This window comes from Pinus tabuliformis, chromosome 8, assembly GCF_031772625.1.
Source record: "Pinus tabuliformis cultivar Carrire ecotype Pingquan chromosome 8, CPIR1, whole genome shotgun sequence".
Classification (NCBI taxonomy): Eukaryota; Viridiplantae; Streptophyta; class Pinopsida; order Pinales; family Pinaceae; genus Pinus; species Pinus tabuliformis.
This window is the reverse complement of record NC_142294.1, coordinates 1,971,325,988-1,971,350,461: the sequence shown is the minus strand read 5'-3', so window position 1 is coordinate 1,971,350,461 and position 24,474 is coordinate 1,971,325,988. Positions and strand designations below refer to the sequence as shown.

General features: G+C 37.4%; 1 protein-coding gene across 1 annotated transcript in view; it reads left to right on the top strand.

Moving 5' to 3' along the window:
• The first annotated feature begins 9,082 nt into the window (after positions 1 to 9,082).
• LOC149244347 (dihydroneopterin aldolase 1-like) overlaps positions 9,083 to 24,474 on the top strand; it is an 83,585-nt gene continuing 68,193 nt past the window's right edge. Inside the window, exon 1 of the mRNA XM_089374819.1 lies at positions 9,083 to 9,219. The gene's annotated coding sequence lies outside the window, so the exon portion shown is untranslated. The remainder of the gene's footprint in view (positions 9,220 to 24,474) is intronic.

Here is a 24,474-nt window from a genome sequence, read left to right as displayed (position 1 = left end):
TTCTATTGATGTAGTAGGCTTGGCTCCTTCCTCAATTTGAGGAGCAAACAAAAGCCTTCTGCCTCTCTGATATGTCTTAGTCACCTCAGGCCTAGGTGCCTTGGAAACCTCATCATGTTTGCTTGATAACCCCAACTCCATGGGTTGTAATTACATGGTTTGGTGTTGGCTTTATGAAGTGGTTATATGCAAGGCTGCCCCAATGAAGGTGTCCCATGTCATGTTCTTCTCTATCAACTGATGGAGTATTATAACCTTTATCAGGCTATGGTGAAAGAGGCTAGGATAATTCACTTTACCTTTCAATTGCACTCTTTCAGACATTTTGGTTAGGCTCCTATGGAAGTAGTTGGACAAATTTAGAGACTTGGCAGCTGTAAAGTGCATGAGTAGTCTTATGTGGTATTGATATAGCCTAGAAAATCTTCCCTCGCATTTGAATAACTTCATGAAAACCTTCATCAATGGTGCATATCTCTCCAACAAGTATCTTAATAGGAAAACATGTGAGTGAGCTCCTCTGTATTGTGATTTCAAGTAGGGTTTGTACTCTTCTTGGTCTAGGTTCATGCCTTTGAACCAATTTTCATCATGGTTTGGTATGCCTGTAGCTTGAGAGATGGCATCCAATGAAAACATGAAATCAATCCTTGCAATGGTGATCTAGTCTTCCTTCAAGGTGAGGGTAAATATACCTGTGAGATGCTCATGGTAACCTACTTCCTGCACTCTTTGACAAAACCCTAAACAATTGACATCTTCAAAGCATTTCATGACAAATGGGGAGGAGGTGCTTTCATTTCAATTAGAGGGATAAAACCTCAATATCTTTCCCCACTTGTTGTACTTCCTCTTTTATGATGGTGATGAGTCAGGGTCCATACTTCAAACCCTAGGTGAAAGGCAAGAAAAAATAGTGAAATTTGTTGTTGTGAGGGAATAAGGTAGTATGATGGACTTAGGAGTTGCCTAAATTTGTAATGAAATTTTAGGAGGGTAGAGGATGATGTTAGTGAGTAGGGGAAAAAGGAATTTTGGGAAATGAGTGAGGGGAAGGGGTAGAAAAGGCCAAAACACGAGCCTATCCTAGAAAGAGATAAGGTAGATTAGGGTTTAGAGGAAAATGATAGAAAATGAGGGGATAAGGCTTTGTGATGGATGGAAATGCTGCATTAGCTGCAAACAGAGGTGTAGGGACAAGGAATATAGGGTTTAGGGCAGAAACTCATCATTTGAGGATAAAAACCATGAAAATCACGTAAACCCTAGAAGAAGAAGTATTTGATCATTTTCTTCACATATGAGGCAAAGGAGAGCATTAAAATGATTAAAAGTACTTGTTATATAGCCTGGAGGATGAAATGACTGAAGAGGAGCTTTGAAAAATGAATTTTGGTGTTCAAACAAAATTTTTGAATAACTCTGCCCCGCGCGCAGCGAAGGCTTCCTGTGCGTAGCGTGCTGTCCAGTTGTGCAGCGAAGGCTCTCTATGCGCAGCAAGAGTCAATTTTTGCCAATGAGGGCTATGGAATCACATTTGTTTGCAAATGAGAGGGGAGATCTCGATGCTAGGATGGTAGACAAGTGAAAATGAGTGTGAATGAGTTCCTCCATGTGCTTTTATAATTTTCTTTTGGTGTCTAAGTGATTAATGAGGTAGGATGGCCCACCTCACCAATTCACTTTCTTTTTTAGTTTTGCAGCCTTAGGACCTCTTCTTGTAACTTTAGAACCTTAGGAACATTATTAAATATAAAAACATAAATCACATTTGAAATCAAGTGTTATTGAACAAATTTACTTATTACTACTCCTCATTTTCCAGATTTATACATGAACTGACTGATTTTGTGACCTTAACCCTAATGACCTAATGGTGACACTGAGCTGAATGGAGACCATGATGATGTGACTGAAGTGATATTAATGATGTTTTCATGATGGTAGACTCAACTGAGTGATGAAAGTGACCGACATATGAAATTCTTGAGAGAGTGGAAATAACACTAGACACACTAGGCAGTGACCAAATTTTTATTTGAAGACTCACTGAAATGACAAAAATTTGACTTGACACCCTAACAACACCTTGTAAGAGCATATTTGATCATTGGTGATAGGTTGAACTGACTGACACTAACACCCTCACATATAACCTTACTTTTTTGTGACTTGGGAACCCAACCAATTCATTAGCAAAACAATATTGTGCCCAACCCAAAGTCTCCCTTTCTCTGAAATTGCTTTGTCCACGCCTTATCACAACCATAGGCTTGCCTCCTGCAAGTCCTATTCTGAACTTCTCCTAAAACACTTCATCCTTGGGACACCTAGAATTCACTGACACTCCTTGACACACACTCTTATTTTTTCATTTACAAGCATTTTGACCTAGTTCTCCCTTGTGTTCCCCTGACTCTCCCTAACACTCCTCACCATCCATTGACACTATCTGCCATGTGTTAGCACACGTTTTCAGCACATGGTCGATACACCCCAGGGAAGCATACTCAGCTCTATTATCTGCACAAGGTCCAGTGGGGGTCATTTGGTGGTGGAGACCACTTTGGAAGCTTAACGAACCTCACAAGTCCCGCCTATTCATGTGGTGTATACTATCAAATAAACTGCCCACATATGATAATCTAAAGTGTCGTGCCTATCATGGTCCATCTAGATGTTGTGTTTGCAAATACCGAGTCGAATATATTGATCACCTATTCCTTGATTGCCATATGACTAGTTAGGTGTGGCTACAATTTACTAGCTCTCTCAACATAGTGCTCAGATGGGATGGGTCTCATCTATCGAATGCCTGGCAAACCTAGTGGAACTCTGCAACAACACAAAAAAATTAGGAACCTCCCTCTGCTAGTATACTAGAATATCTGGTGGACTAGGAATCATACTATTTCTTAGGATGCCCCCATACTATGGCCAGCCACTTGTAACCATATTGTTGCTATATATCATTTGATCCCTGAGGAATTGGCAACAAAACTTGCCCGCGTCATCAATCCTGAAGTTATTGATAAGAATATCCCTTGGGCATATTTTGATGGGTCAAAACAAGGAACTAGATGTGGGGGTGGTGTTGTACTACACATTATTGAATCACATTATTTCAAGCTCAAAATGGGATTGGGGAGAGGCACCAACAACTTTTTTGAACTAAATTGTCTCAGATACCTTCTCATTTTTTCTCTGGAACACAACTGCCACAGGATTCAGATCTTTGGGGACTCTAAGCTTGTTATAAATTGGATCAACTCTGCATATCATTGTCACATGCACACACTGAGGGGTTTACTGGATGAAGTCATCACTTTAAAATCACATTTTGATTTTATTGTATGCTCACATATATACAAGGAAAGGAATTCGGTCGCTGACTTTCTTTCCAAGGAGGTTGTGCAGCAACACAGGGGCAGCGGTTGATTCAAGAATTCCAAGACCGAGAGTTCTATCAATTCTTCCATTGGCCATTCATTGAACAAGATGGGTTTACATTTGAATGATTTGCCAGGATCATTCAGCGGCTAGAGGCATTTTTTATTTTATCTATTTTGATCTATATGGACAACTATGTTTTTGTTTGTATATATTTATCTCTTTTATTGTATATATTGGATGGTCTATATGAACATTGATCTGGATAGGATGGCATGGTCCATTACTTGTGATTATGCATAATCACATGCAGATGATACAACATGTATTTTTCTTATTTTACTAATGAAAATTACGATTTTTTCCCTGGGAAAAAAACTAATATATGGAGATTTTCCATGTTGTTTAATAGAGGGAATCAACGTGGGAAAGGTGATAGTTCAACTCCCACATGCTTTGAAAAATTGATATCTCTTTATCCATACATATTAGAGGTGGAAAAATAACCTTGGATGTAGAGTTAAGTTTGTTCCAACTTAGTTATATCTTGAATCACAAATTGTTGTTGAACCCATGGATATGATGAACAATTGGTAGATTGTAGGATAGTCATGTGAAAAAATAAGTTGAGGTACAAGGTAGGGAGGAGGAACCATTTTGGTGGAACTTGGCCATAAAAGGGACATCTATATTTGCATAGTTTTTTAAGAGAAAATACACCTAGTGGATTATGATTGTAGGCACATCACTTTAGTATCTAGACTGATGTGTAAACACTAACCAAAGGGTGATTATCTAAACCCAAAAAATTATTATAGGTGCTTGTAGAGAAGTAGGTGTTATTGTGCTCTCATTAGTTAGGTATGGGCAATGAAGATAAAGTAAGTGAAGGATTTGGCCACTAGTCTTTCCTATAATTTTGGTCTAATTTTTCAGCATCACCATTTTTAAGGTAGTTGTACATTTAGAATTGAGAAGGCCAACGTGAAACTCAGATAAGCTTTGATGGATCCTTTTAGTTGAGAACTACTATTGGGAGGAGATATCAAACATATTTTGGGAAGAGTATCTAGTAATGTGGCTAAGATGAGGGTTATGAGTGCCCAAAGTAGGTATGTTGCTCATGTATATATTTCCCCATGGTTGTTTTAGTTATCATCATGCGCAATTGTAATAAAAAATCCACGGGAATATTAGAGTTCTACCTATATATGCTAGTCCTACCATAATAAAGTTACACATATAAAGGCTTCATAAAGAAAGTTATCTACTTGTGATCATCATAATCCAATATTTAGATAAGGGGAGTTATCATAGGTACAAGCCATACTTAGTAGGTGCAAGTTTGATATGTGCCACATGATTCAAATATTGGTCATAAGAGAAGGACATATATGAAGCATAGAACCCAACTTAGGGATGAGTTGGAAGGCATGACTGAGGCATTTTTGTGTATCATCTTTCACTAAGTTTTAGCACAGAGAGAAGCTCAACAAAACTTGAAAAAATATGAATTTGTAGAAGTAAACATGTAGAAGGTTGAATATGTGGATTTATAGAAGGCTAAGTACATAAGGCTAATGAGTCATCTCATATATTCTTTGCACCTACTTTTATGGATAATTTGTGTATATCTCTAAACAAATAGACTCTTTTGTACTCTCTTTTTTTTGTTAAGTGGCTTATGGTTGGTTGACTCTCTATTATAATTTTGAATCTTTTGCAGCTACTCTAGTTTCATATATATGTGAGGTTTGTAAGGTACTTAAATAGATTCAATATTAGGGAGAATTTGTAAGAGGGGTTGCATTTGTTATCAATTTTTGGTGTTCACTCTACATTAGAGTTATGTAATACCATGCATGTTATTAGTATAATGAATTACTATTTGACCTATGTGTTTCTATTTGTACTATATTTGGGTGATATATGCACGTTTTTATTGATTTGAATGATGTTAGTTATAATGGTTTAAATTGACACCAATAATATCATAATGAATGTGATCCCCACTAAAATATTTGACATTTTGCGCATTACTTAATGGGAATTATTATATGTGCCTCAAGTGTGACCTTGTTGCCCCTAGAATATGGAATATGTTAGGAAATTAGACAACAATAGGACATATTTGGAAACATTCCATTAATCTTGAGTGTATCATAGAGCCAACATAAAATAATGGGAAATAATCGTTTAAAATCTTTGAAATATGGTAGATAAGTTAAATTAGGGTTTAGTGATTGAGGGGGTAGGATTAACCTACAAAATGGCTTCAAGTGATTTAAATGATTTTAACCATGGCCCTAAATTTTCCCTAATATTATTTAGGGATGCAAAATTACTTGGAAATGGGTTGGGAAAGGTAAAAGGTGACATTAGGACGAGGTGCTTGAGGAAAAAATCTATTTTAATGGCTTTGGGCAAAAATGGAAAAGAAATATTACTTCTAGGAATTTTTTTGGCTATGTTAGTGTACAATTTTTACCTCACGAAAGATGATTTTTTCACTAAGCCATGATGGTAATTGGAGTAGTTAAAGCCCTCTCAAGTATTGTCTAAGTGGATAGAGGAAGATATGGTGTACTTAGTCATAGTGGGGTACTAAGTTTGGCATTTTATTTTGAGATGAAGGTGGTGTTGTAAGCCAAATACCTTATAATTACAAACGTATTAGCCTTAGTTTGATATTAGAATAATTGATGACATTGTAGTGTAGAGTATGTTGCTTGAGTGAATATTTAGGGAGTTAAAACCCTATGTACTAATTGAAAAAATTCATTTCTTGGAGGGAAATGCATATTTCAAGATGTCCATTATAGGGATGAAAATAAAACCTTTTGTGTGATTTCCCCCACAATTGTTTATGTAGATGGAAGGACTATTTTATGCCTATTTTCTAGGGTTCATCAAGGTGTTAGTATATGATGATGAGAAGATTAATTATGAGTAAATACATCCTTATTGTAAAGGCTGATTAGATGAGAATAATGCATTTGATTTTTTTGTTTTTTGTTTTTTTTGTATGAGAGGAATATTTTCACCAAGTAATAATCCTCTCAGTTGGTTTATGCTAGGTTGGTTTACAACTAATGGAAGAGACATAGAAATGCAATTGAAATATACAATTCTAGATTGTGAATTTTGTTTGTGATGGTAGTTTATAAGTTGAGACTCTTATTAGCTACTTAAGATAACCAAATAGGTATTTTGAAAAACGAAAATGTTCAAGAACATTATAGGATTACTTTCTATGAAATTAAGTTCAAATGTCATGCTATACTCTAGTGGGATGTTGTGCAAAATGATAAAGTAGAGAGATAGCAAGAAAACATCAAGGATTGGAAGAAAACAATGAGCTAGTTCATGGAGAACTTCCTACCAATTGCTTATCAATAGAGTTTATGTAGACAAGAACAAAATTTGAAACATCCACTTAAGAGCATACAAAAACAATTATCCAAGTTATCACTCAATTAAGACTTAAATAGATATAATACCAAATGGTGGTAAGGTATGCCAATAGGTTTAAATTATAAATTAAATATGAGACAAGTAACCATCATTCTCATATAGTATATGGAGGTTATTAGATTTCCTTTAAGGCGAAGGAGAGGTTGTAGAGGAGACAACAACCAAACTTCATAGGAAGAGGTTCTATGCGTATCAGGAACGCCTTGTTATTCAAAAGGATATCCCAACAATATTAAGGAGGACAAGGTGACCAATATACATAATATTGTAGGAAGTTACATTGTTGGTAGAGGTAGAGAATTCAAAATATTGTAGGAAGTTAAAATGTTCGTATAGGTAGAGAATTCAAAATATGGAAAGCAAGTAAGTATATAATTGTTTGCTATAGATGCATAGAAGAATGAAAAAACACATCAAAGTCTATAAAGAATCACAATAAAGGAAAAATAATTGAAGCTAGGTGCCATGAAAGTAATGATCAATCCCTATTTTTCCATCCTTTTCCTTTTTCCTACATCCTTTATGCCTTTGTTTAACCTCTTTAGTAATCAATTCTTCACTTGAGTTAGTATATTTTTATAAAGGTACTATTTTCCTCATTACTTGGAACTTTATTTAATTATGTAAATGCATTAGGAGGATTTTGTGTATTCTACGTCTAAATTATAAATTGAATAATGTTACAGATCTACGCCTCGAGATGCAAGTTCATATTCCCACAATTCCGGTGACCACATCCTCATATGTTATTGATCCACAAGTTCCAACTACCACATCGTCATAGCTATGGATCCACAAGTTCCAACTACCACACCTCCATATGCTATTGATCTATGAACTATGGTTGCTACATGTTGTATGCTTTATATACATGAGTTCTTACTACCACATATTCATTATTGTAGATCTTTTTTTCCTTGAAATGTCCCTGACTTCTTACGAACTATGTAAAGGCATCTAAAAATATTATTTAGGCTTCAATCTATGTCTTGGGGTAGGGAAAGTAACACTCAACTATTGATAACAACTGGCTACTTAATGTCATTAAGAAGCATCCTACAACTTTAAGCTCATAAAGACATATTTAAATTGAAACACATATAAATAATAAATAAATATATGATATCTTTAAATTTCATTATTCTTAATAAAAAAAATTTCTAAAATATTAAAAAAAGTCTGGATACAAATCATAAACTTCTACTTAATTATTTGATGCTTTTTCCAAGTTCCCATAAAAACAACATCACCAAAACCCTTTACTTATAAGCCCTTTCATGTACCTAATCCCAGTGAAAATAAACATCCCAAAAAAAGGGGTGAAATCTAAATTTCATTAGGAATCTAACTCCCTCTTGTCGTGTATTTATAAACGATAAACGATTATGCACCTAAGATAACTGAGAATGAACACCCAAACAAACACAAAAGGTGGTGAGCCTAAGTTTTGAATCGTCGACCACCGCATCGCTAACGTAATGGAAGAAGCCGAGAAGGAGGAGGGGGACATGCTCGAGAGGTCATACCAAGGGAGGTCATACCAAGGAAGGAAAGGAGCAGCCTCGAAGAAGAAGAAACAAGGAGAATGAAAGGAGCAGCCTCGAAGAAGAAGAAACAAAGAAAATGAAAGTAGCCGCCGAGAAGAAGATTAAGGAGGACGGACATATTTCGTGAGCCATGGATGCATAACATTCTTGAAAACAAAGCGTAGATTGTTGATTTGGCTGTAGCTGCAAAGGTAAATGATTGGTTTACTCTAGTGAGAAAGAAGAGGAAGAGCCATTGCTGAATTTTGAAGATTTCAGGTTGTGGAATTGGGCGAATCACAATACCGGTGGCTGCCTCTGCTTGATAAAAAAAAAAAAAAGATTTTAAGAAAATGCGGAGCCCGTTTCGATCCATCATGAGGGTTTCTATTAATTTTGGTAATTGGAAAGGATAAATGCACAAAATAGTGGCAGTGCCCATGACCATAAATCCGAGAAATTCCAACGATAGAGTCATAGATCCGAGAAATTCCAACAATAATTAACAGCACATGTCTCTCAATTGCTTGTTGTGCGAATACCGCCGAATTATATTTTGAATGGAGCAGATTTTGCTGGATGTTTCCTGAACAGATGTTGCAACAGATGATAGTGCTTCCATCGCTCATCCTAACCCTGGATGGTTATCCCAGTTGGCCCACAAAAACCCACGTAGTTAGAGCATCTGTAAAGGAGGAGTGCACATTATTCCGTTAATGGCGAGCCCTAAGTTATTATGCCCATCAACAAGGTAATCTTCAATGTCGGGGAGGGCGAGAAATCCTGGATAGATCGGTTAATATGACACGCAGGAAGCATGGCTGTCAAGGTACGATTCTTCTAAAGTGAGAGACAAGGATGGTGCAAATTTAGTGGGTGGATAGTCTTAAACCTGAATCTTATAAATCCATGCGAAATTTGTTGAATGGAAGCAGCTAGCCTCTTCATCATAGTAGAACCGTGTAGTGTGAAAAGTGTGAATCACCGGTTGAAAATGCTTTAGAAAAAAATTATGTTAGACACTGGAGTAAATATTTCTGTCATTTGCAACAGTACGTGGCTTGGATAGAGAGAGTCTGATATGGATCTGGAAAGTGTCTTTTACCAGCCAACGTTGTATTGTGAATGGCTGTCAACTTTTACTCATGCACTTGCCTTCCCTGATAAGTTTTGGCCTTGCTAACATCATAGATGATCGACTATATTTGTTTAGAACTATGAAGTCTACCCTGAACAGTATAATATATATTATCGTAAAAGAGAAGATTATAGAGGGCTAGGCTCTTGGTTTCTACATGAACCTATGGAAGTGGGATATACACAGTTATATAGTTTTGTATGCAGTGTTGGCACTGAATCAACTTTGCGTGGAGTAAACTGTCATGCTTTCCATAAACACTTAGCTGTTAACTCAATTCACAATTAATTAATTCACTACTTTTCTTGGAATCTATTCTCAATCTGAAATTTGAACGTGGAAAGCATTACACGTGTTGGAATTGTCCACCTCAGAATGATTGTAGTCTCGTTCATTTTTGTCTGCAAACAGTGTTTAGTGTGTGGGTCGATGGTGTACAGTGACTATGAAAGGGTCGGTTTACTTGTTCTTGATATTGACATTTATTTAGAAAGAGCTTAGAGGGAGGTAAGCTTTGCCTCAATATTAAGATAAAAAAACATAAATATTGGAAGGACAAATTTAAATATAGTTATAAGACTTTTAAAAAATGATTTGGGAGACTGTTCATGGGAATTTTTAGGCCAAATCGTCTGGATTAGAGAAGCCATACAAAATTTGGACTCCATACATTTATGGACAACAAATAAATTGCTGACCTCCTAACAAATATGGTCATTAATGGAGGTTCAAGACTGAAGAGAATTATGATTTTGGAAGGAACCAAAACAGGAGAATAGCAGGACTAATTGAATAGTTTGTCTGGACAATTCTTAAAGTTTCTTAGAAGACTTCTATAATTTCTAACTTTCTATTAGTGATGTCGAGGATTTTAAAAGGTAATATTTTTTCTTGAGTTTCAATTCATTTTAAGAACTGATTTAAAAGACTCTGTTTGATTGCCAATGTCATTGCACCCTCATTGGAACCTCCATCTGATCTCATAATAAATGGGTCACCTAAAGATGAGGTTCTCCTCTGACTCAATCTCCTACAAATGACACAATTGAAAAATCTTGTTAGACTGCAGAATGTGATGATCTGTCTCAATCTGGAGCTTGTGCAAGCAAATCTTGAATTGACGAAGAGGAATCCTCAGGCTATGCATTCAATGTCTATATGTATATGTAGGTCTGACAATAAGGCTATCCCTCAGTGGCATGAAGTGCTTGGAATGGAATGCCATCTCAGGCCCAAGGCCATTAGGGGAAGTGGTCCAAGTGACCTGATGTACTGTTGGTGTATATTCTCTCTAATTACCCTGTTCAAATCCTATATGGAGGGTTGGAGGTGACCAGGTAATTCAAGGAGTACCTGAAATGGAGGTGGTGATTAATCCCAAAATGAACTGTCACTCTAGTGTGATGATTGTTAAGGGGTGTGCCTGCCGCTTTGGGCTTTATGGCAATACACCCTTTTAAAAATAAGGACTTAATTTTCAAAGGTAGGATACAAAATGATGGGCCTTTTAAGAAGTCCTTATTGACAGAAATGACCTAGTAAAACCAAGCATAATAAATCCTAATGGATTACTGAAATATTAAAACAACTTTTATAATATTTACATAAACAAGAATGAATTTAGAGAGAAAGAACGGTACTTTTCTAAAATCAGTTCTGCCTTTTTATAAAGAGAAAAGGACTTTATACAAATTTCCTTTTAAAGGGGAAATATTTTTATCTTTTCAATCTTAGGAAAGGCCCTTATACTTTAAAAGAAGTATACCAAGTGATATTCTTGTTTAGATACATTAAAATTGTAATGTATAAACTATGGTGTTTTTATCCTATGTTGGTGGTGACAACATCGTATATATTTCAAAATTCTTAGTCCTTCATTGTTCAACCTGTCACAGCATCTGGTGCGGGATCATATCTCTAGAGTTTGTCATCTGTTTATATGATGACAATGCGAATAAAAAATTCAAATCCATTGCTGCTTATTTATCAAGTCATCCCTCGCAATGGGTATGTCATTACCTCAAGCTAGGATGTGGATGGTGTTGGGGAAGGATGCTCATTTTATTTTAATTTTCTACGTTTTAATTCATACTTAGACATGCATGTCTTAATATTTAAGACAAACATATGACTACTGGTAGGATTAACCAGGTATATCTAAAAAATGCATCCCTTCCAAAGGGTCGGGTCTTGGTGCACGTCATGATTTTTTATCTCTAGATTACTGCGTTCATTAAATCAAACACTCTGGGTTCAAAAACACATGTTACACTGGTACTCATTATGCAGGAGTTTGAGTTGCTAATGATGATTTTTTATTTTTATTTTTTATTTTTTATTTTAAATTTATCTGGTGGTTTACGGGTACCCTTGGTCATTGGGTAGCCGCTATGTCCACAGTAATTCTGGGCAGATCGACCCCAAAGGGGGATCACATCCCCTCGGTCTATGTATTGACCTGACCCCAAGGGCTTTCGGGTAGAATCGACCTATGACCTCCCATATGGCGAGGCACTGCTTTGACCGGTTGAGCTAACTCTTGGTGCTTGATTTTTTGAATGTTGTGTTGATTTATCTCATTTTAGGCATTGAGTTGGGTATGAATCATGTGTTTAAGTCACTCAACAAGCCCTACTACCATGGTTTCCACTAATGAGTTTATTACTTGCAATGTGATAAAAATGAATTCAATAAAAAGAATCTACTGCATAAAATGAAATCAGCCTACTAACTTTGAGATTGGCCTAGAAGCCCATATATTTGCCAGCAACATCATGACACTAGCTTGGATAGACAGGCCAGTTCTCAATTTTCTCGGAAATGGTCTGCAGCTATTTGAAGCAGCCCCAAAAGACCCAGAACAACATTTTAACTTCTACATTGGCACAGGGATCAAGAGGCCTAGGTATACCCTTCAATATTGAAAATTCACTTTTGAGTCGCGGAGCACTGGAATCAACTCAAAGAAGCCCACAGAACATATGTACATCTTGCATTATATATGCATGGCCTGAATTTCCCAACTCTGGTCCTTAAAAATATCAATTGAACCTCCAAATGTATATTTGGTTTTTAGAATCTGCAGGTTAGCCTCTAAGAATGGGATAACAACTTGCAACTGTAAATCTGGCACTTAAAATATGGAGGTTGGTCTTTAAGAATGTGAAACCAGAATGTAATTATGATGCTGGACTGCTAAAACGCAAAAGGTATCCTGTGCCATCAGTTATGCCGAGGGCAGACTGCACCTGCACTTCTATGCTGACAAATCCTAAGGTTGTCTTGCACTTGTTTCTGTCTGCACAAGACAAGCTATACATGCTATTCCAGCCTATAAAAGTTTGACACTAACCTTCAAATATCAATTCCAATCCGTGAAATTGCAAAACTACAGTGTGCAAATATTGCAGTTAATGAGGCCATCCTTCTTTGATAAAATGACTCTTAAAGAAATGAAACTACCATTCTTTCTCTTCAGCAGTTAAATACCCACATCAGTGCCCCTTGGTTCTGTAATATTACACTACCATCAACTGTGTCCCTCTGAGTTTACAGTGGTTGATTTTGTGAGAAACTTGTGCTTAGTTTTAGCCTTTAGGTGCCTTGCTTTTTCCTTTCTAAAGATAAATACCTTTGCTATTAACCATCATGCCTAATTTATTTATCTTCAGGGCCTGTTTTATGGTTATCTTCATGCTATCCACATGTATCCTTCTTGTCGTAGTGGAAAAAAACACAGACAAAAAAACACAGTCCCTTCCAAAATTAAAAGCCTTATAGTGTTAATTTCTCTTGCCAAGCATGCAATTAATGGACAATAACTACTCACGCTAATAAGTCACTAATGGAAAAATTACCATCTATATATTTAATCCTAACCTCATACTAACAATGTGAATGTTAAGTAGTACATACTTTTGTTGGAAAATGTACATAGTACATACTTTTGTTGGAAAATGTAAACCTTTTAAATATTGTTGTTATTATAGTTGTAACTTGCTGCTAGTCCTTTTTTTTAGGTGCAGTTTCATCCTTGCTAGGTGTAGTGTTCTATCTAGGGTACTAGACTAGACCATATTTATTATCGACCAGGATGCGTAAGCTTAGAGGCATGCGTCTAAAGTATATAGACATAAAGGATTATTAGCTAAGTGGTTATGATGTAGGTCACAGAACTTCTTTACGGAAGATTGGGGTATGTTACCTATCATCCAAACACTTAGGTCACTCTGCTAATATACCTGATTACAACACTGTCATTAAATTCATTTACCAAATTAAACATTGTGTATCACTGCAAACCAAGATTTCAATCTCCTTACAGAGACATTATACATAAAACCCTTGTTTAGCAAATACTCAACATTCACTAATATTCATACAAGATAAAAATATACAGAGATCATAAACAGATTTTGAAATGAAAACAAAGTTCATGACATTGCTTTAAAAGACAACACAGGGATCGAATCCCTTACAGGACACGATTCACGATCTCAGTGATGGGTTGTTCAAGCATTATCACAAACACAAACCATATGCATTCGATTGAAATCAACAACCAATCTTAACTATTGAAATTGGAAACCAATCTTAGCTACTGCGCATGTCATGTAATACCCTAAGTTGCGAATAAAACGAAAATGATAGTATACCAGTTTAACGCAGGGCCCGTCTACGTTCCAGAGGTATACTGCACTGTATTCAACCGGTGATCAAATCAACGCAACAAGACAAGGGTCGTGACTGTAACTGGATTCTTGATATTAAGTTCAAAACTCTGTTTCAAATGATACAACGATTAACCATACATTTATTACACCGGACTGTATTTACATATGTCTTTTTACAACCCTTACATTTCGAAAACGAATGTACAATCATGATATGGCTGTTGCCGCTTTTACCATGTCGAGATTTTTAAAATGTTTCCATCCTAAATTGATTTCAAAAAGGAACAAAAACTAAATCAATTTAGAATGCTCTGTTGTTGCTGCCTTTGTCGACAGTATGCCATACTTTGACCTGTGTTGACCGCGCATGTAGGAGGGTCGATTCTGCTGTAGGATAGGTATTCGTCCATGCTTGGACATTCTACTTTTCATCCCTGCCTTTCGCTCTAGCCTAGCTGTTGTGCCACATGTCAAACAATGAGCTAATTACAGGATGTTGGAACTTCCTGTAACCATTTTACCAAAAACTTCTAATTCTTTAACATAAAACTCCTAAATCAATTTCAATGCATTTTAATAACTATAGGACTATTAACTAATCAATTTTCAAGGAATCTAAGAGATATATGATGAAAAGAAGTAGGCAAATGATATGTTTTAGGAGGAAAAAGGAGGTCATAGGATGGTACCAACATCTCTCCCCGACTTAAGGAATTAGCATGTCCTCATGCTAACCCCGAAGTGCTTCCCTTGAACTATGTCCCTGCCTGGATCTCTGCTGCCTTTAGCAATGTGTCCACATTCTTTTTCACCTGGGTATCTTTTTGACCCTTGAGCTCCTGCTTTAATCTTTTGTATTTTTCTTTGAGGGTCTTCTTCTGATTGTACCACTTAGTGGCCCATTTACAAATATCCATTTGCTCAGCCTCCAGTTCACTGATTCTTTCCCTTAACTTTTCATTCTTCTTTTGAGTTTGTTTACTCTGCGCTCGGAGCATTTCATTTTCTTTCTTGATAACTTTTTCTAGCATATTAGCCTCCATGAGCTCTTCCTTTAATTCTTCAATTTGTTTCTCCAATTTCTTCTGTCTCTTAATGGGAGGTGGTGAACATTTTTCCTGCCTGTTATTGCTTTCTACCTCTATATCAACTCCTGGCCTTGGTGGTGAGTGGTCACCACTCTCAACATCCATTGGTATAGGTGCATTTGATTCAAGTTGGTCTTCTTGTAACTGGGCTTTTGGTGTCCTCCTTGTTCTTCGTGAGTAAGTGGTGAAAATTTTATCTTGTTCTGCCCTCTTAGCATCTTCCTTTCTCATTTTCCTAGTCCTTATGCTGCTCACAGGTAGAGGTGCCTTGCTGGCTTTGGATACTGGGATTTCTTCATCAATATCCTTCATGAACCCTGAGTCCTCTTGCAATTCTTCTTTGTCTTCCTCATCTCTAATTTGGTTAGCTGCTAAGAAATCCTTCCACATTTTCCCTCTTCTCTGCAATTCATGCTCAATAAGAATTTAATTTAAGCCAAAGTGGTATAGGCTCTTGTCTTCATTTCCCTTCTACTTCTGGATGGTCTTGGACATCTTGGTTAAGCTTTGTAATAGAAAATATGGTAGACTGATAACACATTGTCTTTTCAAGTGGAGCAGTAATTTAATATGGTATAGATAGACAATACTGTAACGACCTTCGCAGGTGACGAATTTTTGGAGAATATGGACCATCTCGTCCCAGGGATGCACCAACCAACTCCTTGGGACGCCTTTCTTCCAGTCAACTGATGAGACTCTGGATCTAGACATAAACTGCGTCCACGATTTCTCTTTAAATTGCTTTGTTTTAAAGTACTTCTCCCCTTCTGGGCTGATCCCTATTGACTGGGCTATAGTGTCCTCTGAAACCGTGAATGAGAAGTTACCTATCAGGGCTTTCTCTCCATTGAATGTGAAAGCAAATTGTTTGGTAACCTCTTCATTACTTCCATGAATTTTTTCTAAAAATGGCAACCATTGTATCTCTCTGAGAATGGAAATGCAATCTTCATGATATTGAGAGCTGTCAAACATGCTCGGTTCGACCCTATTAGTCATCTTGGCAGAGGGTCGTGCCCTAACTCTTCTCTGTTTATGTCTTGCAATTTCAACAAAGAAATTTCAATTTGTTACCTGGTGGTGTCGCTCCAATATGATGCTCGGTTGACTGTCTTATGACTTTGGTGGGAGTCGAAACCGAGTGGTTATATTTCCCTCTTGTGGCGCTCACTGCTTCCGATTCTTGTCAAAACCAAATGGTAATATTTCCTTCGGCGCTCACTGCTTCTGATTCTTACGCTTGTATAGATGTCATCATAAGAGCGCTGAAGGCGTATATGCAATACTGGGTATGATTTCAGGGAGTCCTCTGAATCATTTGGCTACGTCGGGTGGTGGAGTCATAATTCGGCCGTTCGACCATGTGGAATACAATGAGCCCGCTTTAACATTTGTTTCCTTCCCTTTTTTTTAAAAACACTATCCACCATGTGTCCTGTTTCGGTTGGCATTCGGTCAAATGGAAGATGTTGGTATGGCTGTAGGATGAATTTAGCATAACAAGGTTGATGTGTTGGTAATGGGTTTAGAGGTATGAATAGGTTGAAGTATGAAAAATGATAAGAATCGGTGGAATAAGGGATGATGGAAAATGTAGGTGTCCTTGAAATCGATCATAACAATCACAGTCATTAAATTTACATTAAAAATTAATCTAAGAAATTAAATGTTAAGAATAAGAAACATATTACTCTTTTGTTGGTTGTTGTTGTATTGACATGCTGAGTAGGACTAGTCCCTTTTGACTGTTCTTTTTCTTGTTGTAACAGGTCCCTTGAGAAAGATTGAATGCAACAGGTCCCTTGAGAAAGATTTGAAGATGTAACAGGTCCCTTGAGAAAGATTAAATGCAACAGGTCCCTTGAGAAAGATTAAATGCAACAGGTCCCTTGAGAAATGCAACAGGTCCCTTGAGAAAAATTTGAAGATGTTCATGCAGCTCCTTATATGTATACAGGTTCATTGAGCTTGGGCATTTGATGGAGTCTTGGTGCCCAAATCCTTGTAGAAACTTGATGAAACTTTGTTGAAGTAGCCCTGAGGTGTCAATCTCTTTAACATGTCCCTTCTAAGTGTCTTAAACAGGTCCCATTACTGCTGGTGTTGGTAGCATAGTCTTCTGGACAGAACAGGTCCCCCTGCATAATGTTTATAACCAGGTCCCTATGAGATAAAACAATGACAAAACAACTTATTTATTGAAATCTGGAATGCTGGAACAAACTGCTGTGGAAATTTACAGTGAGGAGATGAGATAGGAAATCTTTAAGAATTTACAATGGAGAGATAAAAGAATAAAATGCTTCATGCCTCTCTCCCCGACTAAAATTTTGACTTGTCCTCAAGTCATGATTCAGTTGATACATGAAACAGTGAACAAAAGAAAGAGAATTCTTACCCGCCAACGAATTGGTTTTCAAGTAGGAATTCGGGGTTAGAGTGTGCCAGAGGCTGGTTTTCACATCTAACCCATTGTTATTAAAAAAAAAAAAAAATTATATTTTTTTTTAGTTTTTGTTTTGTGTTTTGTGTTTTTGTTTTTTTTTTTTTTTTTTTTTCTTTTTTTTTCTTTTTTTTTCTTTTTGATTTTCTAAATTGAAAGGAAATGAACTAAGGCAGGGATACTGCAGCTGAGGGCTGCAATATCTCAACCTCTCTTTGCTGAGATACTGTATGAAGAAAATCTTGCTTGCTGATGGGCTTGGTGTATAGTTTCAGGCGATGACCATTGACAGTAAAGGAGTGACCTTCTGCATCAATAGTTTTGAGCTTGACTGAACCATTGTCGTAAGCCTAAATAATTTCGTATGGGCCCATCCAATGGGTGGTGAACTTGGCTTTATGATCTCTGAATTTAGATTCAAAAAGTAAAGCCCAGTCACCTTCCTTGAACTGCTTCTTCTTAATATGTGCATCATGCCACTGCTTCCTTTGTTTTTGCATGAGGATTGTGGTTTCCTCTGCTTGCTGCCTCATTTCATCCAGCTGGTTTAACTGCTGAATTCTTTCTTTTTGTGCTTGGTCCAAGTCAATTTGCAAATCTGCAGCCAGTTTAAAAATATGTATTTGAAACTCAATAGGAAGCATTACCTCTTTGTCGTACACCAACTGATATGGTGTAAATCCTGTAGTATCCTTCCACGTAATTCTGTAAGCCCAGAGTGCATCTTTGAGCTTCTCTTCCCAATTCTTCCTGTTCATTGCCACAGTTTTAGTAATGATCCCTTCCAAGGTTTTGTTTGTGGATTCCACCTGCCCATTGGCCTATGGATGGTAAGGGGTACTTTTCCTATGCTTGATTTGGTATTTGTCGGTGATGTCCTTCACTAGCTTTGAGGTGAATTGAGTACCTTGATCAGTCACAATTTCCCTTGGTACTCCATACCTCACAAAAATCTCTTCAAAAAGGAAATTTACCACTGTGTGTTCGGTGGCTCTAACCAGTGCTTTTGCTTCAGCCCACTTTGTGACGTAATCAGTACATACTAAGATGTACTTCTTACCATTGGAGGTTGGGTTAATGGGTCCTATAAAGTCTAGAGCCCATTTGTCAAATGGCTCTAGGTGAACTTGGGGCTGAAGGGGCATCTCATCGGTAGCTGTTGGCCTGCCCATTCTTTGGCAGTTGTCACAACTCTTTACATACTTCTTGGCATCCTTGAAAATGGATGGCCAGTAGTATCCAAGAGTAAGAACTTTGAATGTTGTCCGCTTAGCTGCAAAATTCCCACCACACGGTTCATCATGGCAAGATTTTAAAATATCAATTACCCCATCATTTCTTACACATCTTCTAATGATCATATCATAACCAGTGTAAAATAAATCGCCATTAAGCCATGAATATCTAGCACTTTGTTTGACTAGTCTTTTCCTTTCCTTTGCAGTAAAGTGTGGAGGTGTCCTTCCTGTAGACAAATAATTGGCCAAATCAGCATACCAAGGAGTTACTATGGAAATTGCAAATAAGTTTTCATCTGGAAAAGAATCTTCAACTGGAACAACCTCACTTGGATTTTGCAGTCTAGAAAGAAAATCTGCCACTTGGTTCTCTTTGCCTGGTCTATCTAACACTGTGATGTTAAATTCCTGTAACAATAATAACCATCTGGTAACTCTGCCACTAGTTATTGGTTTATTCATTAAATGTCTAATGGCAGAATGATCAGTATGTACAAAGACCTCATAACCAGTTATATAATGTCGGAATTTATTCACAGCATAAATGATGGCAAGTGTTTCCTTTTCTGTAACTGTGTAGTTTAACTCTGCAGGTGTTAGATTTTTGCTAATGAAATAAATGGCATAATTACAAGATTCCTCTTTTTGGCCTAATGATGCACCCACTGCGGTGTCAGATGCATCTGTGAAGATATGAAATGGTAGGCTCCAATTAGGCCCTCTCAAGACTGGTGCGGTTGATAACTTCTTTTTGAGTTGTTCGAATGCTTGTTGACAGTTCTCATTCCAGTTTAAAAGTACATCTTTGGTTAGAATTTTAAACAAAGGTAAAGCTATTTTACTAAAATGTTCAATAAATCTTCTGTAATAGCTTGCATACCCAAGGAAACTTCTTACCTCTCTCTGATTCTGTGGAATTGGCAATTCAGCAATGATCTGGATCTTTGCTGGGTCAACCTTGATGCCTTGAAAAGAAATATAGTGGCCTAACACTATCCCTTTGTTTAACATCATAAAGCACTTTTCATTGTTGAGGGACAGATTAGCTTCAATACATCTTTTCAAAACTCTCTCAAGGTTTTCTAATGCATGTTCAAATGAATTGCCATATACTGAAAAATCATCCATGTAAACTTCAACACAATCATGAATTAAATCAGCGAAAATAGCTAACACAACTCTCTGAAATGTAGCTGGAGCGTTGCAAAGTCCAAATGGCAAAACATTGTAAGCATAAGTGCCCCAAGGACAGGTGAATGTGGTTTTGTCCTGGTCTTCTGAGGCGATCCTGATCTGGTTGTAGCCACTGAAACCATCAAGAAAAGAAAATGATGATTTGCCAGCTAGGGTGTCTAATACTTGGTCAATAAATGGTAGTGGGAAATAATCTTTGAGCGTTGCTTTGTTCAGTTGTCTGTAATCAACACAAATGCGCCACTTACCATTTTTCTTGGGCACTATAACCAATGGGGATACCCACTGACTGTCAGAAATAGGATATATAAAATTAACTCTCAAAAGTTTTTGTAATTCTTCTCTGACAATATCTTGGAGCATGGGGTTCATTCTTCTCTGTGGTTGCCTCACTGGTTTGATGGTGCTATCTGTATAGATATGGTGAGTGCATGTGTCGGGGTGAATCCCATGCATATCGGTGTAGTCCCAAGCAAAGGCTTTTTGGTATTTTCTCAAGAGTCGAATCAATTTCTCTTGCTGAGATGAGTCTAGGTGATTGCCTATGTTCAGAGTTTTCCCCGGACTAATCTCTATGATCTGACTCTGTGTGTTGGTGATGGATTGAACTGGAAAAATGTCGTGGAATGTGGTTTGCAAAGATTGAATGGTGCATGTTTCCTGAAAGTTTTGGGCCAAAAGTACATCTGCAGCATGATATTGTTCATTTCTCAAATTTTCGGACATATCAGGTTGAGAAAGGAATAATTCTACCAAATCATTATTGTCTTGTTCTTGGAAATCATAGATTTGGTCAATGCTAAAAACAGATTGTACTTCTTCTTTATCATTAAATTTATCATCAAGCCACAAATTGTGTGTTACTGCTGGTGATTGTGCCGATGGATAAAGGGTGAGTTGTTTTCTTTCGGTCCCTCTTGAAATGATCATGTTGCCCGATCGACATCCTATGAATGCATCAGCAGTCTCTAACCATGGTCTACCAAGGATGATAGGGTGTCCTCCTAAATTGGATTTGGGTTGAAGAACTAAGAAATCCACTGGATACTCCCAAGATTCCAGTGAGACAATTATGTCCTCCAAAATCCCTTCAGGAATCACTTTAGACCTATCAGTTAGTTCTAGAACAATCGTTGTATGTTGCAAATTTATGAGCTGGAGTGTTCTCATGGTTTCAAGAGTCATGACATTGATTGCGGCCCCGAGATCTATCAAAGTGTTTGGAATCCGTATGTTGTTAATGATGGTGGTCACTTTGGGAATGCCAGGATCAACATACTTCTCCATGGAGATGGTATTGGTCATAAGGCCTGCTAAATGTCCTAAAACATGAATGGTTTGAGGATCAATCCTTTTTCTAGCAGGCTTCTTGAGGCACATGTCTTTGATGGCTTTGGTATAGATGGGAATGTCTTTTATAGCTTGCAGCAGTGGAATTTTTATGTAGACATTCTTGAATTCATCTAAGACATCAAACTGTGGTATGGACAGTGGAGGTTTTATTTGGACCAATCGGTCTGGAAAAGGTGGATGCAGTGGTTGCATCTGTTTATCTTTGGTATCATTGTTTGGTTTTCTTTGATTTTCCATTTCTTTTTCATTTTCTGTGTTTTCTTCTTGCTTATCTGTTATTGGAGAATCTTTGTGGAGTACCCTACCAGACCTCAAGTTAATATTTTGCAAAGGCAGTGTGGAATATGAGGTTCCCTCTTCTACATTGTAGGCTGGCCTCTCTGCTCTATTATTTGGATTTGGGACAGTTTGAGCAGGAATTTGAGTGGGTCTGGGAGGTTGTGAGTTAGCTGGAAATTGCAGTTGTGGTGGATTTATTGGTGGAGGAGCAGGCAGTGCTTGTTGAGGAGGTTTGGGCTGATAAACAACTTGCTGAGGATACTGCTGATATGGTTGAGAATGTGATGAATACGGCTGTTGGTATTGTTGATATGGTTGTGAGTATGGTGGGTATGATTGAGGATATGTATGATAAGATTGGAAGTACTGTTGAGATGGTCTCCATTGTTGCTGTGGTTGGTTTTGGTACTGCCATGGCATGGGTACATTCCATGAGTTCTGTGCATACATTGGATCATTTACAGGAAATTGCAAATTTTGACTTGGAAACATACCTTGAGGTGTTGGCCTTGGCTGCCATGGTCTCTTTGCGCCCATGTAATACACGTTTTCCATCACTTCATTGGTTGCCATATTACAGTTCTGCAAAACCTTAACTTTAGGACAGTTAAACATATCATGATGTTCAGTACAGAAAGCACAAACTTGGATGTTTTCTAGAGGGCAGTCTTTTAATGCATGTTTCTTCCGGCATTTTGGGCAGAAGATAGCCATTATCTGATCTTCATCTTCTTGTTTCTTCTTGGCTTTTAAAGTGTCAATTTGGTTCTCTAGAGTGCTTAACAGATCTGTTTTAAATTCTTCTAAAAGATTCCCTATTTTAGCCCTTGTGACACTTGCAGAGGCAGACTTTGTGACTTTGGATGACAGGGTTCTCTTTCCCATTTTAGCTTTACTCCTTGAATACTTTTCGCACAACTCAGCGATTTCTTCAAAGGGTAAGGCAGAAATGTCACCTTTGCCCATCAAGTTGAGATCATCCATGTATTCCTCCCGGATACCTTTCAAGAATATTGTGCGGATCAGATCAAGAGGCATAGTTCGGTGTTTAGATTTTTGTAAGTTGTAGACAAACCGTTCTAAATATTCCTCTAAGGTTTCATCCTCTTGCTGGCTCATTCTAAAGATATCATCTTTAGAATCTTTGGATCTGCAATAAGGCTGATATTTCCTTAGAAATATTCTCCTCATGCCATCCCAATCAACTATAGCATGCTCACCAAGCCTCATGAACCATCTTAAGGCTGATGCCTTTAATGTCGCTGGGAATAGTCTAAGCCTATGGGCATCATCTGTATAGCCATATGTTCGACATACAATGTCAAACTCGAACAAGAATGAGTCTGGATCCTCCGAAGCCATACCATAGAAGTTTGGTAGCACGGATGGGGGTATGTTTTTCATTTTGATCTCATCATCTTCCTGTGGTTCATGTATAGGAAACTTAAAAGTTGACTCCTCTTCATCTCCTTGACGTGGTACTGATCCAGATCCTTCCTCAGCCATTCTAATAGGTCTCTCTGTGTCAGTGTCACTTGTTTGAAAAAGGAGATTAAAGAAAGATTGTTCGGTCACTGTGCTACTTTCTCCTTGTGTGGAAGGTCTAGGAAAGTGCTTCTTCTGCGATTTATGTGTGAATAAAGTTTGCCTTTCAATAAGAGTAAGTCTCTGTCCTGACTTTTGTTTTTCTTCTAATACTTGGATAACTTCCTCAGCTGGTGTTGTATTCCCTAGAGAGTCTGCTCCTGATGATGATGGGTTAGTTTTTAGATGGTGGGGGCTTTTTACAAATCTACCTTGACTGTCTCTAAATCTAGGCATAAATGAACATGATTTCTAACTGTGGTTTTGTTTGTTTTTGTGTATTGAATTTTTTTTTTTTGAATCCTTTAAGTACGCCTCCCTGGCAACGGCGCCAAAATGTAGTGTTCTATCTAGGGTACTAGACTAGACCATATTTATTATCGACCAAGATGCGTAAGCTTAGAGGCATGCGTCTAAAGTATATAGACATAAAGGATTATTAGCTAAGTGGTTATGATGTAGGTCACAGAATTTCTTTACGGAAGATTAGGGTATGTTACCTATCATCCAAACACTTAGGTCACTCTGCTGATATACCTGATTACAACACTGTCATTAAATTCATTTACCAAATTAAACATTGTGTATCACTGCAAACCAAGATTTCAATCTCCTTACAGAGACATTATACATAAAACCCTTGTTTAGCAAATACTCAGCATTCACTAATATTCATACAAGATAAAAATATACAGAGATCATAAACAGATTTTGAAATGAAAACAAAGTTCATGACATTGCTTTAAAAGACAACACAGGGATCGAATCCCTTACAGGACACGATTCACGATCTCAGTGATGGGCTGTTCAAGCATTATCACAAACACAAACCATATGCATTCGATTGAAATCAACAACCAATCTTAACTATTGAAATCAGAAACCAATCTTAGCTATTGTGCATGTCATGTAATACCCTAAGTTGCGAATAAAACAAAAATGACAGTATACCAGTTTAACGCAGGGCCCGTCCGCGTTCCAGAGGTATACTGGACTGTATTCAACCGGTGATCAAATCAACGCAACAAGACAAGGGTCGTGACTGTAACTGGATTCTTGATATTAAGTTCAAAACTCTGTTTCAAATGATA